Here is a 19,050-nt window from a genome sequence, read left to right on the forward strand (position 1 = left end):
AGAGGATAGCTACAGATTGCCTTGGCTGCCAGCTCCAGCTCCTTACTGTTTAAAGTAGTCCTTCATATTTATCCACCTTCTGTGCTTGTAAAGCACAGTGCAGGTACTTGTAGTTCTAGGAAGGGAATGGGAGCTGCATCCATTTTTTCTCTTCCAAGGCTGTTACAGGTTCTCATTGGTTTGATGTTTTTTTATTTTCAGCCTAACTTTATTCGTGGTTACCTTATATTAATTTATTTGTTCTTATGCCAGCTGTGGCATCTAGACTGAATAATTTTTCCTTCCTTTTACTATGCAGTTCCCTGGCATATTTTCTCTTAACTTTCATTTCACCAGACCAGATATGCTTATGCATTTTCAGCCTCTTTTTGTCAGATAGATTTTCCATTTCTCTGATCATGTTGGCACCTCTTTTCTGCACCTCTTCCAATTTAAGCTTATCATTCTTTAACATGAGTGAACAGGGTTCTATGGCAATTTAGAGATAGCAGTGATTAGATTTTGCCCATATCGGTATTTCCTTCTCTCCTGAAAAATCTTGTTTGATGCCTTTTTGAGTTGCATTGTCCATAGAGTGCTAACAGTTCATACTTAAATCCTATGACATATCCTTTTCCACCTCAATCATTTTCAACTGATGAAGTTCTGGCTTATGGAAGAAATGATTTTATTAGTCCTTAAGGGGATGGCCTTGCCATTTATATGCTGGATTTTTATTTCATTGGTGTTATTCATGTTCCCAAGGTCACCCAGTTCTTTGCATACAAATATCCCAGTGCTCCTCAGTATTGATTAGCTCCCCAGAAATGAATTACCAGGATAGGTCACTAATATAGTACTGATACTTTTGCTAAAGTAATTACAAAAATCACAAGATTTCTTCCAAGACTGGTCACTGAAGAACTCTCTTAAGAGTTTCCCTCTAGCCTGAAACTTTCTAACACTGAGCCCTTTAAGTTCCCCTTTAGTTACATAGTGACCTAATACTTCTGATATTAATCCTAATTTTATGTCAATTAAGTAATGATTTCCCATGTCGCACGATACAAAAAATGCTTATCTGAACTTCTGATATGTGAGGTCTCTCACATTTCCGGTGTCTAATAATCCCCAGTACCTTGAAGACAGCTACTGAATTGATACAGTGTGATTTGCCTGCTCATCCTCCCTTCACCTGCATGTCTTTAAGTTAAATACACTTACTCTGAAAACTTCCTTTGAAAAAATATACATTTTTGAAAGGCTTTCCAACCATCTGATGCTCTGATTACTTTCTCTTCTCTCCTGCTTTGCTGCCCTACACTGTTCTACTCTCTTTTATACCTATAGGACAAGATAATTATCCTGCTACCTGAAATATCCTCTTCCCGTTCTTTCAGACTTTGGGCTGGGAATTGTTCTATCACCCTCAGCTTAATTTTCATGAGTCTTTCTTAGTTTTATAATTAACTGATTATTTATATTTTTTACTCCTGTTACACATCTTCATCCCTGCATTCAATATTTTCACCCTAATCCTAAAATCTGTACCATCTTCACTACATTTTGATATGTTTCTCATTTTTCTTCTCTGTATTTTATTCGTACAGGTAAAAAATACTTTACTATTTTTTCTTATCTACAGACATATTTATTGTTAATCCCAGCCTTTGTGCATGTGTATAGTTGTTTACAAAGAGCAAATATTTTTGAGTAATAAAATATCTTTGAATTAAACAGCAGAACCCTCTAGATCTTAATCCTTAATTCCATACATGAAACTTGGAAGTAATTTTTTGCTTACAATGTACTCCTTATACATAGAGTTAGGCAGATATTTGAAGGAGCAGCATAATTTATTTGCCCAGATTTTAGTTTAGCCTATTCTGTGCAAATAAAATAAAGATTAGTTTTTAGACTTCATATTGCAATCTGTGTTAGAAGAACACAAGGACTTCTCTTTTATGTGGTAAGTCAGCCTAGTGTTCAGATTGAGTATGGTTTTGAAAGACTGAAAAGAGGAAATGGAAAATATTAGTCCAGTGGTAGTTGGGATACTGTTCCCCAGCCAAGTTGGATATGTGAGATTAATAAGGATGAAATTAAGCACCCTACAGTGAAAACTTTGAAGTTGGTCACAGAGAGCAGAAATTGATGCAAAAGGAGAAAACAGGAAAGGAAAAAAGCTATAAGGAAGGCCATCACTAGAGAGGTACAGACTGTACAGGGGATGCAAGAGCCAGGAGGGCCATGGGATTTAGGTCTTTCACTGGGGTACAACTGAGTTTCTTGCTATGAGAAGAAGGGTGATTGCAGTTTCCCACCAAAGCAATATGAAAGATAAGGGGAAAAAAGGAAGAAGAAAAAGATTTTGAGCCTTGTGGAGAAAGATGTTCGCTGGAGGAAACCACAGCTTCAGTGACACAGTGAAATAGAAGTCTTAAAATAAAGTAAAACAGTATATGCTAAGGTCCTATAATAATTTATTCATTAATAAAGAGAGTGCATGGTGACAGTGAATGGTTCTACACGTTTGGGTTAATTGAAAAAAGTGAAAGGGAAAAAAAAAGATATCAAAGTTTAATTCTTATTTACTTTTTATTTGTTTACCCAACACAAATGCTAGAGTGACTTCTGCTAACTTTGTTGACCTCCTTTGTCTGTAGGGTAGAATTAATAGGGAGATGTTTTTTGCCTTTTGGAAGGAATATAGTGTCTTTCAAGCTTATGAATAATTCATGTACTCCATAATGTGTTGCACTGCTTGCCAGATACTGGGCTACCAATCTGATTCAGCTTGATGTTTCAAAAGAAACCATTTTAATTTTCATAATTCAGTACTAAGAAAAATTTCATCTCATTTTGTATGGATTTTGATAGTAGGTGCTGTAATCATAGTGTAAATGTCTTCAGTACATTAATTTAATAATACAGAGCAAAATCCAGAACTTCTTGCCTTGAGAGATCATAGGGTTTCCTTGGAGGTTTCCTGCCTTATTTATTATTATTATTATTGTAATTATTTTCTCTTATTTTGGTGAAAAATCTTGTGTATCGTGTGTAATCTTTCACAAAGCTTCTCTGGCTCATTGTTGGGATACCTTATTGTGTAATTTAGAAAAGTCCTTAGCTTGTTCAGGACTGAATTCTGTAAGGAATCCATCATGGTGCTTTTTCATGCTCGTTGAAGCCATTCCTCCCAGAAAACGTGTCAGAGCTGTGCTGGGCATATAGCTACCAGGCAGTTCACTGGAGTGAGACACTTCAGTGTCTTCTTGAGTGGTAAAAAAGAGTTCAGTAAGTTTTAATGAAATTAAACTGGTTCTGTCTTTTAGACAGTGCCAAACATCCAAAGTAAGTGGATGAAAACTTTAAAACAGGAGCTTAACTCTTGTGCTTGTTGGAGAATCTCATGAAGCTCCCAGCAGTTCCTGGTAGGGGGCTGGTGTAACAACTAGTCAAGAAATATAGATCCATCATCATTTGTGGTGTTTAGTGTATACAATGACTGAAGATGCCAGTGGCATAGGAGTTCACTTTAAGACAAGAGGCAGTGGATGAATATAACAGTGAAAGGGAGTACAAGTCCCAGGAAACAGATTTGAAAGAATAAATACAGGGTCAGTTTTGATTATGGCCAGAATTACTCAGCTCATTTCTGCAGCCTTTGTTTGGCCAGGCTAGTAGTACTACTGACTGCTTTAATATTTACTGTTCTTTGCAGACACTATGTTTTGAGGCTCAAAATAGAGTCAGAAACCACAATTTGGTTTTGTTGTTTTTGGTTTTTTTTAATTGTAGTGGCCTCTGCATCATTGAGAGAGGATTTAGGAAATGTAAACTTTGGGTTTTTTTTTTTTTTCCTCAGAAGTTTCATCTGTAGCAAAAAATAATGAATGCTGTGTCACAGATTTTGTTGCTGCAAAACCTTACTTTCACCAGGAGAATATATTCTCTATAAGTGATTTATTGTTCTCATAATTTTAAGTATTTATAAAGGATTCCTTTTAAGGGTTTGTTAATTTATATGGGGGAAAAAAGATTTCACTAGCAAATAAGTTCCCAGAGGAACAATAACAGCAGCTAAGAGACTGTGTTATGGTAATAGAAAGGTTTATAGCTATATGGGTCTATATGGCAGTCTTATGTAAGCCTCTACTCTCATAAATCACTGAGATATTAGATTATGCTGAAAGGGATGAAGATGCTCAGCTGACTACATTTTCAGTTACATCAGTAGTTATGTCAGTGCTAAGGAATTATACAGATGTTTCAGTGATTTAAAGGAATAGAATAAAAATGCACTTCTATCTCAATGGTGTGCCAGTTTAATGAGTAATATTGAGAATGGTTGTAAAGAAACAGTATGTAACAAAGTACATTCTCTTCACTCAGCTTTAACACTGTAATTAAAACACAAATTCTATTTATGGAAAAACCTGTTGTTAAAAAACAATTACAGTAGCTTGTTTTATTCTGTTCTTTCATTGAAAGACAATAAAGAATGTTATTCAATTTTTCTGGTTTCAACTGAAATACTGTTGAATTTTCATATATGATCATTTTACTCTTTTTCTCCTCCTGTCTGTCTATTTCATTTTTAAGTTTTAAAGAGCTATTTTTTCCAGAAATAATTGGGTCATTTTTAATTGCTGTCAGCAGTTTGTTAGTCAAAGTAAAGCTTACTCTAGTTCCAGTCATGGATTTGTGAAAGCTTCCAGTATTAACAGCTACAAATAGCTTTTGTGGCAGCATAGTGCCCTCCTCTCCAGCCCAGCTTGCTGGACATCCATGTCCTCTCCTATTTAAATGAAGGTGGAATATCCTGCCCTGAGATGTCAGATTCTCATTACACTAATTTTTTTCTGTGTATTGTATTCAAAGAATAGACAAAATCATGCCAAAATTGTGATGGTTGTTAGTATATCCAAATCCACAGATGTATCTTACGTTATACAACCTTATTTTCACAAGTTTAATAATGCATATTAGAATAGCCATAGCAGAAGGGTTTTGTATTTTCAGATGGATACATTTCAAAGTAAGCTCTACACAAACACAACGTTGTGATTAGGTAACATATCACTGCTATGCATTTTGTTCGTTTGTTTTTCTACTGCCTCAGTAATTATTGTGGTGAGATGATCTCCTTATTTATCAACACTCTGTAGGATCACACCAGTAATTCACCTGAAATGACTGTCTGCAGTCTTACAGGGTCTTGCTGCTGAGGCTTTTTGAATGCTAATGTAGGTCATAATTAATCAATAGTGATTGTGCAAAACATAAAACATTTATATGATCTTCATAACTGGCACCTAAATTCTCCTCAGGAGACAGCCTGAAATAGTAACAGAGCTTGTCCTTGCATCTCTCTGTTGTAGGCTTGTCCTGTTTGATGTGCTGGCATGCTTGCCCTAAATAGTCTCTGAGGTGAATTGTTTGGATGCGTCATTTGAACTGAATATAGCTTTGCATGCTCCTGTAGCACATAAGAAAATAGAATACCAAAAGAAATTCTAAATACCATACAGCAAAATATGAAATACCGTTATTTACTGTTATTCTTACAGAAGCAGCACTTTAATCTGTCAATTGATATTATTTCTTGAAATACCATTTTGAGGAGTTAATAAAGAAAAAGCTTTATGTGCTTATTGAAAGACCAGTGGTTTGCTTCCTGTGTAAAACAGTCTTAAGCTTCTTCTCATGTTAAGAACGAGGACATTTTTTTCTCATCTGTTTATGTTTTGTCTTTATACCTTCATTAGGATGGTAGTTTATAGTTTACATTCTTTGTTTCAACATTTTTACTACTGTGTTTCTGCTTGATAGGCATTACAGTAGATTTTCCAACAGAAATAGGACTTTAAAGTGCCAATTTAAAGTGGCACATTTAAAAAGTAACTGGGTACTGTGCCCCAACTCTCCAATGTCAGTACATGTTTAAACTCTCTGATTTACTGCTATAATGTTTTTCTTTTTTTTGACTGCACATTCGCACAGTACCCAGCATGCTAGGACTTGGATCTGAATTAAATCTCAGGACTGAGCTGAAAAATAGTGAGTATTTATTATCTGGGTAAAATGTGGAAGGAAGGGATCTGGGATCCAATAAACACGGTTAAAATGAAGGAAGACATTCCCTCCTTACTCTTGTCCACCCAAAAATCCAACTACTAGAGGTTCATTTAAAAAATTAATTTAGGTCTTTAATTCTTCAAATGCACATGGGAAGCAGAGTGGTTAGCAAATTCATTTGTGTTTTTTTCAAGTCAGCACTTACACAATACTGTGTCTACAAAAAGTGATCTGTGCAATTAATTTGTAACTCTTCTTTAGTAGTGCATAAAAAAGTGAAATCACATGAAGGTGAGGGAAAGCTTTGGTATATCAAAAGCATTATATTGTATTATATTGTATAAAGGTAGTAATTTAAAACTATATACAAGTCAGGAGGAACAACTTCTTGCAAAACCTGGAGATGAAGCTGATTCTCTTACCTAAGATGTTGTTTTTTTCCCAAAAGGTGGAGCTAATAAATTTTTCATACCTGAGTTTAAATTCTGTTTTATTGCTTTGAGTGATACATTTTGATGTTTACCTTTCAGAAAAAGAGATTTCTGATTGACATTTTTAAGGATATTGTTAAGAAGTACTGGAAGTATTGCAGGTGACAGAGTTCAACATGGTAGGTTTTACTGAAATAACTAATTATAATAGATGCCATGAAAGTTGCTGGAAATAAGGTGCTTACTCATTTAGATGCTCTTTTAATCTCCATTAGGTGCTTTTGTGCATCTTTAGACATGTAAATACCTCATCTGCTGGTCTAAACAAAGAAGTGTATGTGCTGGCAGCATTTGCAGTGACAGAAGTCAGGTATGCTTTGCCTCAAATCAGTGGGCTTTGTTCATTTATGCCTCCATCTGAAGATATTCTAGATGTAATCAGATTGGTTGCCAGCTGACAAAAGTTCAAGTGAGGAATTATACTTCAGGAGGACAAATAAATGTATTTTGAAGATGAGGAGAAAAAACTAAAATGCTTCCATATGACAGAGCTGTAAGTGTGTGACATATCTAGGTTAGTTTCATATATAACAAGACCTGATGCTAAATACTTGGCAAAAAAAATAGAAAATTGGAAACAGACAATACACAGCTCTTCTGTTTGGCATCAGTTCCATAATACAATAGAACTTATTTGTAAGCTTGTCTGGTTTTTAGTGAAAGACTGAGAACAGTTTGATCTGTCCAGATATATCAAACAATACGGTGTGGGTGGTTTAAACACAAAACAGTTAATCAAGCAAAATTTTTCTTAAACTACCTTATGGTTCATCAACCAGTCTATTCACACTGTCAGTTGTGCCTTTCTGAGCAATTATTTATAGACTATTTAAATAGTCTGGACAGCATGTGGAACTGCTGAGAATAATATTGTATCATGAATTACTTCTTCAATTTGTTTCAGTTCAATATAGACTGACAACATGACAGCAAGTCAAGAAAACTTTTTTCTTGAATGCAATGCAGTATAACATTTATACTGGAAATTAAGTTTTGCCTCAAGTATTGTTTTTTCCGTGTTAAAATATTCCTGAAGTAAACTATGAAATGGTGTGAGAAACAGAATTGCTTACTTAATCTTATTTAATCCTGTTTCTACTATCATGACCTTTAGAAGTTGCATTTCTATCTGTAAGGGTCACTACTAAGTTCTTACCTGTGTGATTCCCATTCAAGCACAAAGCACCAACTTGGAAATACCAACAGACAATATGATGGAAAAGTTCTTTAGTGGACTTTGGGAAATCAAAGAAATGTGTAAAATATCAGGAAGCTGAGAGATGTCAAATACTTCAGAAATGTCAAGAACTGGATATGCTTTGGCAGGCTGTAAATTAAGGAAAAGGAATTAGAGAAGTTACAAAGGAAAAAGAAAAGAAGGAAAAGGGGGATAATGCAATTATGGACATGAAGTTTTTATAAAGTTTATTATATACTATCTGGAGCAAACACAGTTGAGTAATTTTTCTTGTGCTGCATTCTGGAAAGTGGAATGGCAAGCAGATGGAAATGAGACTGGTGGTATCAGAGGTGACATCTGGTTTGAGGGCTGTGGCCTCAGTAGTTGCGTTTAGACTGCATGAGTAGTGCTTTTGGATGTCCTGGTTGCTTGTTCATCAGTGTGCCTGGAAACCAGGTTGGAAATGGTAAGAGAAAGAAATTGGGGGAAGGTGCCTGTGTGCAGTTAGATATCATTCTGGCTATCTTGAGACATGAACTGTGACTGGGTATCTGTATTGAGTCTGGGTCAGGTGGAACTAACTTCTGTCATCACAGCTCATGTGCTGCTGATTTAGGTTAGTGACTAAAACAGTGCTGGTAACACACCCGGGTTTTTAGCCTTTGCAGAGCAGCACCTGCCCAACAAAAGGCTTTTTCTAACTTTGCCTGTTGCAGGTAGGCTGGGGGTGGGTGTGCAAGAGCCTGGGAGGTAACACAGCCAGGACGAGTGACCCAAATCGACCAACGGGTGTTCTGTGCCTGAGAATGTCCTGCTCAGTGAGAAAAACTGCAGACTGGTCTCTCCAAAGTAGTTGTTGCTTGGAGGGTGTTTGAGCACTGGGATGCTGGTGGGAGGGCCTTTGCTTCACTTGTGTGTTTTTGCCATATTTTTTTTCCTTTAAGTTTTAAAAGGGCTTTGTCTTTACCTATGACTTTTTTCTTGCCTCTGTGATTCAAATTCTCCCCCCCATGCTTGGAGGTAGTGTGAATGGGTGGCTGGTGGGTATTTAGTTTTTGGCCAGGGTCAACCCACCACAGTATCTGAAACTTCAGTGTCCTTCTGAATCTGACTGTTCAGAGATAATCTGAAAGCTACCAACTAGAAATGAAGCCATAGTGTCAGTATATCTATAATTTTAAAAAAATTAGTTTGAAAAATTGAAAACAGAAAAGAAATATTAATACAAATGTTTTACATAAACTGTTTTTTTCAATGGTCATTTGGGGATTTTGGACATTTTTATGGCATTTGTGTTACTACTCTTTTGGTAAGTAAACTTGCCTATATCACTTACTATTCTGTTGGAGTTCTCAGTAAGCAGTTGCTTTTATGATACATAAATGTCACTGCCCACCCAGGGATGCCAGGTGTCCCAGTTTGAGGTTTGTCCTTTGCCCTGAGATCACCCCAGAGGGACATGAAGGTGGTTCAAACCCTGGTTTTCTCTGAAGCAACTGAAGAGAGATTGCTGGAGACAGTTTTCTCTTGTTACAGGGATTGTTTATTGTTTCATATCTCAGGGACTTTTTGCCTGGCCAGCAGTGGTCTGCTCAGCCTGGCATCCATGGTGGAATCTGCCTGGTGAAGGCAGGGCTTATCTTATATAGTCTAAATTACATGCTACATGTTTACAACAATTTTCCAATACAATACAATTTTATTAAATGGTCCAGCCCTGACCCCATCCAATCCAAGAGTGCCAATGTGTCACCCAAAATGGATGACATGGAGAAGAAGGAGGAAAAGGTGTCCACCCCCCAAATTCTTCATCTTGGCCACATGTCTCTTATCATAAACATTCCAAAAAACTTATTTATCTACGTTCTAGAAGTCTAATTTACACTTCACTAATTTTGGTGGCTTGTTTCCATTCCCTCTATGTAGGTAATTTTCCCCAGGGGTTAGAATTCAGTGCCTGAGACACCAGGGTCTCACTCAGGAGTCTTTGAGACCCTCGCCAGGGGGGTTTTGAGACCCCCAAGGAGGCCAGAGGTATGCCCTGGGCTCTCACGCCTAACTTCACACCTTTTAAGCCTCATCATTTAATATTGACAAACCTCAAAAAATCTGTAGAAAAATAAAAAGATTTTTCATCTGCCTGTAACGGTGTTTTAGGTTTTTTTGGTATTATTTGTGACATAATGGCTTAAAGACTGATTGAGCCACTGGTTGTGACATTTTGCTCATCATCTGGGGACAAATTTCTGGTACTCAAGTAATCAAGCAATACTAAATTTGTAGCTGGTTATTTATTTTCTATTTTGAGTCTGGAGAGAAATAATAGTATCTATCATACTTCCTGTTTTTCAGAATGTATTGTTAAGGTGCAAACTAAAATACTATAAAACTGTATAGTAGAGGCACTACAGATTAGTTTCATCTCCTGTTAAGTGACAGGCACTTCCTTATAGGTAAGAAAGTAGTACCTCAAAGACAAATGAAAATTATTTAAAATGCTATCTTTACTACAGCTTGGTTATTGTGGAATGATGGATTGGTTGTTAATACATTTATGTTCATAAATCTGTATGCATATAATATGTGTGAAACTTTACAATAGAAGATGCAAATGGAAAAATATATGGGCCTGGCACTCTTCCCTCTACCAAGACAGAATTAACTGTGCTATGCATTTGTTTGTCTAAGCTAATTGTAAAATCTCATGTGTGTTGTGATTTATATCATTCTTGATGGAAACCTGGTTTCAATGTTGTGAGCTGGATGCAGTGTTCCCATGTTTTCTTGTTAAATGAAGAGCAACACTAAAAACTTGCTATCTGTATTGCCCAGTTGGGCAGTAGGAACTCCATGCTTAAAATACAGAGCATTCCCACTCTTAAATGACACTTTGTTGTAATTTACCATAATTTGACTGCTTTATGTGTGCACCTATTCATGGTTTGAGTGTAGATTCTGACAAAGAAGCTTCCTGGAAAGTGGATGATAAAGAGGTGATGATGAACTTGTCCTTCGTTCTAAATGCAAACACCAATTTTCAAGGGAGCTAATTAAAATCTTTATCTGATCCCCAGTTGCAAGAGAGCTCTGCCTGGATGTATGTGATAAGTTCATGCTAAGTTTATGATAAAGTTTATGAGTACATAAACTGATAAGTTTATGAGTACAGCATTTTTTTTAATGTTCGTCTTTGCCAGAGGAAATTGCAATCTTTGCTTTAAATGTTGCAGTTAGGAAACAATACTTGTATTTTGATTTTTTTTTTTTCCTTTTTGTATGTGGGAAAAATGGCAACTCAGCTCATCAGAGCTGTTTGTAGAGGAAAATGCTTCTTTCCAGCCTAATTGGCTAATGAACTATTGTTTTGAAGAGAGTTGAAACTGAGGTAATGTAGAGCATTTTGATAAACCGCGAGTTTCTATTACCAGAGCTTTGTGAAGATTGTTTTGTCATCTTAAAAAGGACATACTGGGTTTTCTAGATACAGAGGGGCATACTGTACATCAGCTTGATGCTGGCAAAGAACATTAAACTCTTAATTTGGCATTACAAGTTGACAGCTGGTCACGTTAGTTGACTTTAATAATTGCTGGTTGAGCAAGTCCACAGATCTGGAAAACAGAACATCAAAAACTTGCCTTTTCTTTGTCAGCTTTTTAATTGTGTGTCTTTAAGTTATTTTCACTTGTGGCATGAAAAAACCCTATTGCTCCTTCTGCAGAGATATTCTGTATGAGATATTTTGTTTGGTATATTTTATAAATTGAAGGCTGTGCTCATAGTTTAAGCTGGAAATTGTTCTTTAGTAGGAAGTAAATGAAATGATCAGTGTGGAATTAGAGATCATTAAGTAAGTGTGGTATGAGAGGTCAGAATGAGAGTTTGAGGGTAGGAGTTGACACAGTAGAAGTAAATGTAATAATTTTTTATCAATAGTGAACTATTGATTCTTATTTTCAACTGCATGCTTCAGCATTCAGCATTTATGTGGATGAAAAATGTTTACAGCAAAGCAAGATGTCTGTCACAGTCTGCTTTTGCTATAGTAAAAAGATTAATATTAATGATTAATGAAGCAAAAGCAGAAAGAATGTTATTAATACCTATACATAAGTGGAGTGGAAGCAGGAGTGTGATATTTACACAGAATTTCAAATGGGAACCAATAAAGTAAGGTGCTAGTAGAAATAATCTGTCTTTTCACTTAAGTGCAGATCAAAGTGTGTATTTGCCTATATGCATTGTGTGCTGGTTTTGATTAGGAAGTGGAGAAATGGGCCAAATTTCCTTCACTGATTTTGTATCATTTTAATAGGTAAACAAGAATTTCAGTCCATATTCTTCTGGGAAAAAATATCCCTAAAGGAAAGATCAAAAAATATCCTACTGAGAAAAGAGAGACCAGAAAACACGTATGAGCTTGAATACTGGCATGTGAGACAGGCGCTTTTTTTTTGAAAGGTGACAACTCAAAGATGTTGGCCCCATGTCACCAAGGTAATTTTTTTTATTAATGTCTAGCTGTGTGCTACCATATGGATACCTAAAACAACACACAGGGAAAGAACAAATTTGCAAGTTGCAATTACCATACCAGACAGCTCCGTGTGTTCACATGACTCTGTACTGTAGTCACTTTGTGTTCTGCTCTTGTTTTACCAGATAAAATGAAGCATAGTTCCTCCTAGGTTTTAGACCATCCTATTGGATTCTGTGTTTACCTTTGCCTTACACTTGTCTATGCCATGTAAGAAAAGAAAATTGATCCAACATTTATTATCATTAATATAATTAATTTTTCTCCTTCACTGTTCCGAATAACAGGAACCACTACTAATGAAATTATGATCATGGACAGGCGCAATTTAAGCCACAAAAAGTTGTTCAGTACAAGTACAAGTGGTCCCACTTACAGTAGTAAGGACCAGTGAGTGATGCAGATGTTTCAAGCCGTGGTTTTGACTAATTCCTGGAATATGAAGGCTTCCATTTGCTTGCCTTTGCTTAGGCAGAAGTTTACAAAAATTCAGAGCATCTCACTGAATTGGGGGAATGTTTCCAGAAATTCAGAGCAGGGATTCTCTTGGATCTACAGTGTTAAGCATCTTATCACCAATAAGCCATAGCAGATTTGAAGAGAAGAGAAGAATAAAGTGAGAATACGTAACACATCTCTAGAAAATTCCCTGCCTCCAACTGTTTTCAGCTCAAGGGATTTCCTAAATCTGGTGTGATATCACCAGCTCTCAATGAATCTCTTTTCTAAATTCATGTTAAGTTTCTCCATACAGCTTTTTAAAATTTTCTTGTACCCTGTATAATGTTTCTGACTGTTTCATGTATCTTTCACCTGTTGGGCAGAGAACCACTTTCTTCTGTTTGTTTTGCACTTCACTCCTACCAGCTTCCTTTAAAGTTGCTAGTTTTTCCATATACAATGTTATGCCAAGCCTAAAATGATACAAAGTTAGAGTTTGAGTTTTCTGTCTTGATAAAAATTATTGCAGAAGATCACAGAAACCCAGCCTTGCAATTGAACTTATTTACACTTTACAGAAGGAGAACATAATTTTGAAAGCACTGAGAAGATAGAAATTGTCCACTGATACTTTTCCTCACAAAACTCTGTTGCATAACTGGTCTGTATGGATGATAAAAGGCACTGAGATCATTTAGCCTGTGTTTTTAGTTGTGTGGTAGGTACTCACACTTTAACACAAGTTACACTAGAAAGCTACAAGGATAGTGGTATAAACTGGATTTTGCAGATAGTTTTAATAACAGCCAGTGTTTAGAAGATGAGAGGGACATGTGGTAAAAGTAATACAGGCTGGAATGTCTGTATTCATTTCTTGTTTAAGTCATTTATCATGTAACAAAGACTTCATAACGTTGCTTGGATTGAAGCTTAAAATTTGTGCTTTGGTGTAATTGACAGTAATTTGCAGTAAGGAGATCATCCAAATTTCTGTGTATGACACCTGATAAATTTACATCAAGGCTGACTGAAAGATCTTGCTGATTTTGGTTGTTGAAGATGTCTGTGGTTGTTTCAGAGTGGAGATAACTTCAGTTTGAAGTATGGAATGAAGTAAATGTTTTTTGTTTAGTCCAGAACATAAAAAATACCCTCAGAAGTCCCTGGAAAAAAAAAAAAAAAGAAAAAAAAATTACTACTACTGTCTTCCAGAACTAAAAGAAAATTTTGGTTTTGTGAGTTCTGGTGCTTTTTTTATTGTCTTGCCTGAATAATGCTGCTCCATGGAATTATTCTGTCTCTTCCTATATTTCTAAATACTCTGAACTTTTGAAAAAGAGAGGCCATGTACACAGTGGAAAGATGCATTTTTAAAGCTAACTGAAGGGATTAAAAAATGTGTGAATTTTGTATCTCAATAGTTTGTATTGGTAATGAAATTATTTTGCACTACTAAATTGTGTATTGAGCACTGAATATTAGGAGCATATAATAATATGTGGTAGGTGAGCTACAGTTGTAGCATTATCATCAGCAGTAGAACGGACTTACTGATAGGAGCAAAAAATCAGTTAAATAGTTTTCTTCTGAACACTGGTTAAAATTTCTTTGTTCTGTGCTTCCTTTCAAAACATCACATAAAATTTTCTAATGAAAAAAAATCTCAGTCAGAAAATACACATCCAAAGTCATCGTGGTAGAGATGGCAGCAGGATGACACTGTAAATTTACTCAGTTTAATATTTTTTCTTTCTGAATCTGCTTGTTCTTTATAATGTAACTGCAGGCAAGCCCTTAAGTTTGTGCATGTAAATAGCCAGTGTCAGAATGTGTTTAATGCAGAACAGAGCTATACCTTCTCCTGATACCTCTCAAGGTGTGGCTATCTGCTAACCCTCCTTGTAGCTCATGTTACAGAAATGAAGAGTTAAGCTTTTCTGTGGACAGATTTGTTTTCTCTCAGAAAGCAATCAGAACAAATTGAGTATATCTTCCAGTGTTTCTGGTAGCATCTTTTAGAAGTTGGTCATTGACATTTCTTGGTAAGAAAGCCTGTTCCCATCATCTTTTAATACCTGCTGCCTCCTTTCTGGCTGTCTTACTGCATTTCTCCCCAGATATTCATACTACTGAGGAGGTGTCTGAGAACCAGGCTTTTTATGGAGAACTCATTAAAAATATGCCACCAGTTTAAGTATCTTTTTGTGCAATTAAGAAAGCAAGACATGGTAAAACAAACAACTCCTACCCCCGACCTCCATTTTGTTTGCATTTTGTATCTCCACAGATGACACATAAAGGTTTTCCACAGACAGTATTAGTATTCTGGCAAACTCTCACTTGTGATCTGTAGACCAGCAAAATGCTGACAGATGCACTGTTACACAGAAATACAAAAATTATATTTGTGTTTCTGTATGTATCCTGCAAAACCCCAAAACATTCAAATCTCTCCTTGCTACTCTGTTCCAGCTCGCTCAAGCCATCTGCTTGGTTTTCCTGCTGCATTTGGTCTCATTAGTCATGTTCACATGTACTTCAGGCTGCTTAATTTCATTATGCAAAGTATTATGCACTGTTCATCCAATAAGTGAGAGAGGTTCATTTTGCTCCCTAAGGGACTTGTAAAAAGAAGTTTTAAATCTCTAAGAAAACCAAAAAATTCTTGTTGAAACATGGTTCATGCTTCATTGTTACCTATATTAAAACATACTACAACTTACTTTATAGATTTATCTCTCTTTTCCTGATTCCCAAATGTTAACTCCTATCTCCATAGAAATATTTTCATCTAACTGGGATTTTTCAACACAGTTAATACCTCGACACAGAACTACATGTCATATTTTAAAGTTTGCCTTTCGGCGGATTTAGGTTTTCTGCCTAGCAGTGAGATTGCCAATTCTGACAGAATGTGTTTGTGGCCATGTCTGTGAATATTCACTAGAATTAGCAAAATCATAAGCCTTTTGAAGAGGAAAAGAATTCACAGAGGAAAGAGGGATCTGTTAGTGAAACAAACATGAAAAGTCTCCATTTGCAGTCATTGCTAAGTGTGCTCTGGCTTCTTAAAACTCCAGAGGCTGACTGTGATAAAATCTATCATCCCTATTACCCAACAGACTTTTTTGTTGCAAGATGAAAAAGATCTAAAAAGAATTTCCCGTGATTACTTTTGGTACTCAGACCTCTGTGTGTTATCCCAGATAGAGCTCTGACAGGACCCCAGTGGACAGAAGAGTACCAGAAATCTGGTCAGCCTTGAGCTGAGGACAGAATGGCTGGGGCTTGATGAGCAAAGGCAGTGGATTAATAGTCAGCCTGGATAATGAGAAAGGGAATAAAAACTGGACATGGAATGGGAAACTGGGACTGGCTGAGCAAAAAGAGTCAGAATTGGCAGGGAACTGTAGAGAAGACAGATTTAATAAGGAGTTGGATATCTGGACAGCAGATGTAGAGCTGCCAAGATAACTGCCAGTAGTATCAGCCAGTAATCCTGGCTCAAGAGAACTGGGAATGGTTGAGAAATGAGCCAGGAAAGCAGAAAAATGGAATTCAGTTGGTGCTGTCTTGGATATATAGGAACATACAATATGCTACATGCTCTGAAAAAAAAAGAGGAGGTGGAGAGGAAATAAGGATCCATTATTTGGTGTATAAATTTAGTGGATTTTTTACCTTAAAATTTCATCATGGAAAAAATTATTTTATTTTAAGAATCTACTCTATAAGGCATATGAATTCTAGAGCATTCACAGAATAGGAGTAGTAAACCCCTTAAATTCCTTTAAAAAAACAACCTTGGTACTGCATAAGCATAGCTCCCCACAAAAAAATCGTGACACAGTGACTGTCATAAAGCCTCAGAAATAGACTGAATTAAACCTCAAGTGCTTGACATTGCAGTGATGTTCTTTTATTAATGTTGTGCTTTGCATCTAATGAGTTTAATTTCACATTGTTGTTTTGATAAATAAAGATATTCTATCCAGACAGCCACCAGCTACAAAATAATTGTTGACTGTAAAAGTCAGAACATTTTTTAACCAGCTTTTCCTGATAGTTATTTCATTAAAACCTTAGGTCCTGGAGTAATTTAAAGGCTTTAGTCTTTCTTTCATTTTCTGATGAAAAAGACACATTATGTGGAGCTGTAAATTCTTGTACCCCCAGACTTTGGTCACTCTAAATTCAGTGCAATGCATATTGCTGATCTGGACTTTATTCCCTAAAAATATGAAGGTAAATAATAGGTATATACATTTACAGTAAATTCCATCAGTTTTACAGTATTTAATTTTTAGTACTTCACTAGTGAAAAATGAAAGCTTCCAAAATATTTAAAATAATTTAATAATTTTTTGAGTTCATTCTGTGCTTCTGTAGCTTAAAAAAAAATCTTTATTTGTAATTTTGCAAATTTAAATATTGTCAAGTCCGACAAAATTAAATACTGATAATACTTCCACCTAAGGAAAAGAAGCAAAAGTGCTACATATAAAATATGGGGACTGAGGACAGGCTTTATGGCATGTGGTTCGGGTACTGGGCCAAGGATTCAAGGCATTTAAGACCTGAGAAGGATCCTTGAACCATACTCATGTGACTTTCAGCATATTGCTTAATATTTGTGTACTTTAGCTTTCATCTGTAGAACAAATATATTGATACAACTTTACTCCTATCCTTTACTGTCTAAGGGATTTGATTTATAAAAAACTTAAAGATGTCTAACAGTCTTGTTCAAACAACTTCCAGCACAGTGAGCATTCAGTCTTAACTGGAGCTTCTAGTTCTAGCTGTGGGGAAAAAGTCATGTGAATTCCTTTAATTTACCAGAATAGGAGACTGTATAGAAGGCAAATAGAAGAGCAGAAAAGAAAAAAAAAAAAAACAATCTAGTATAATCTGAATAGATCTGGGAAATTGTTTTGAGTCTAAGATTGAATTCACTGATGTCAGTTTTGCCTCTTAATCCGAACTGTTCTGAAATTGTCTGTGTATAGAAGTTAAAAAATATTCAAGTATAAATCCATTTCTTTCCAATATCATGTTAATTCACTGTGCATGCTAAGTTAAGGAATCTTGCGGTTTACAGCATAGAAAAACATGATGTGAGATTATTACAATTCACTTTACTTGGCTCACTGATGGAATCTATAGAAATATATAATATTGAAGCAGATAAGAAAACAGTCCAAATTAGTCCATGATGAAGAAATCTTGTCCACATTTTTTTTTCTGTGTCTCTTAACAGTCTGATTAAATCTCATAATAATCAGCCACTGGCAATCAGCTGAAAGTCATGAACAAACCAAGTACTTTTAAAGGAGTTTTTAAGCTGTTCGTGGGCAAAGATGGAAAATACAGCACTATAGGTACTGGCAGGTGTTTACATGGAATGTCTTTCTTTTAAAGGGAGAAAAGGAGTATTTTTCTGAACTGTGAAGAAGAACCTTCGTTCAAGATTCCCCTGTGAACACTGCATTGATGCCAGTCATATAAGGTATTTTAAACAAGCAAGATTGTTACCTTCTATAACCTATTAAATGCTTTAATCCATGGCACTTTCCAAGAATTAAAATGGAGATAGTAAAGAAATTAAAGAAATCACTTCTTCTCATGCAAAGTTTGTTAGATTAATGAACACGTAATTTTGTGGTAATTCATGATATTTCATTCTGACATTAAAGATTCAAAAAATACAGTTGATTTGCATTTCTTGTTCAGATAGTAGTTGTATTCTTTGCCTTTTCTCGCCATCAATTTGTGTTTTATCAAATCCCAAGCTGTCATGGTTCATTATCCATAGATGATCTTGAGCAGCCTTGCATCACAAAAAAATATGCTGTGGCATCTGCCATTGTGCACCACTAAACAGATCACTTCTGAGTAAGGTTTGTCTTTGATTAGTACATTCAGTAGTGTGTGTCCTTATATTTTTGCCTGTGAGTACCTTATGCAATGTAACTGCATATAGTAAGGTACTGAGATTTTCCAGGTTGCAAATAGAATGTCTGCTATTCCTTTTTTGCTGATGAATTTCATTTGAGTTAATGCTTGTACACATCAGTCTCCACCAGGCAGTCCCATTGCTTCTGTACTCATTTCATAAAATTTAGTACCAGTGAAATTAGGAGATGTGATTATAGTATCAGGCTTGCATTATCTACCCTTTTCTGATTTTAAGATCCCAAAAACGAAATTAATCTTGCAATTATATTAACAGTGTAATAACGTCCAGATATAAATATATTTAATAAGGAAGTCTTTATTTCCTTCAAGGTACTTACATTGATAAAGAGACTCCTCATTTTTGAAAGATAGGAGTTAGACTC

The 19,050-nt window shown here is 35.8% G+C and overlaps 1 protein-coding gene across 4 annotated transcripts in view; it reads left to right on the forward strand.

Moving 5' to 3' along the window:
- Positions 1-19,050, forward strand: part of SYT1 (synaptotagmin 1) — a 333,925-nt gene that overhangs the window by 62,093 nt on the left and 252,782 nt on the right. For 3 of the 4 annotated variants that reach the window (XM_079303846.1, XM_079303850.1, XM_079303848.1), the window contains exon 2: positions 18,131-18,218. The exons of the other annotated variant lie outside the window; for it this stretch is intronic. The gene's annotated coding sequence lies outside the window, so the exon portion shown is untranslated. The remainder of the gene's footprint in view (positions 1-18,130; positions 18,219-19,050) is intronic. 4 annotated transcript variants of the gene reach the window in all.

Source organism: Erithacus rubecula (genome assembly GCF_903797595.1).
Source record: "Erithacus rubecula genome assembly, chromosome: 4".
In the NCBI taxonomy this organism is placed as follows: Eukaryota; Metazoa; Chordata; class Aves; order Passeriformes; family Muscicapidae; genus Erithacus; species Erithacus rubecula.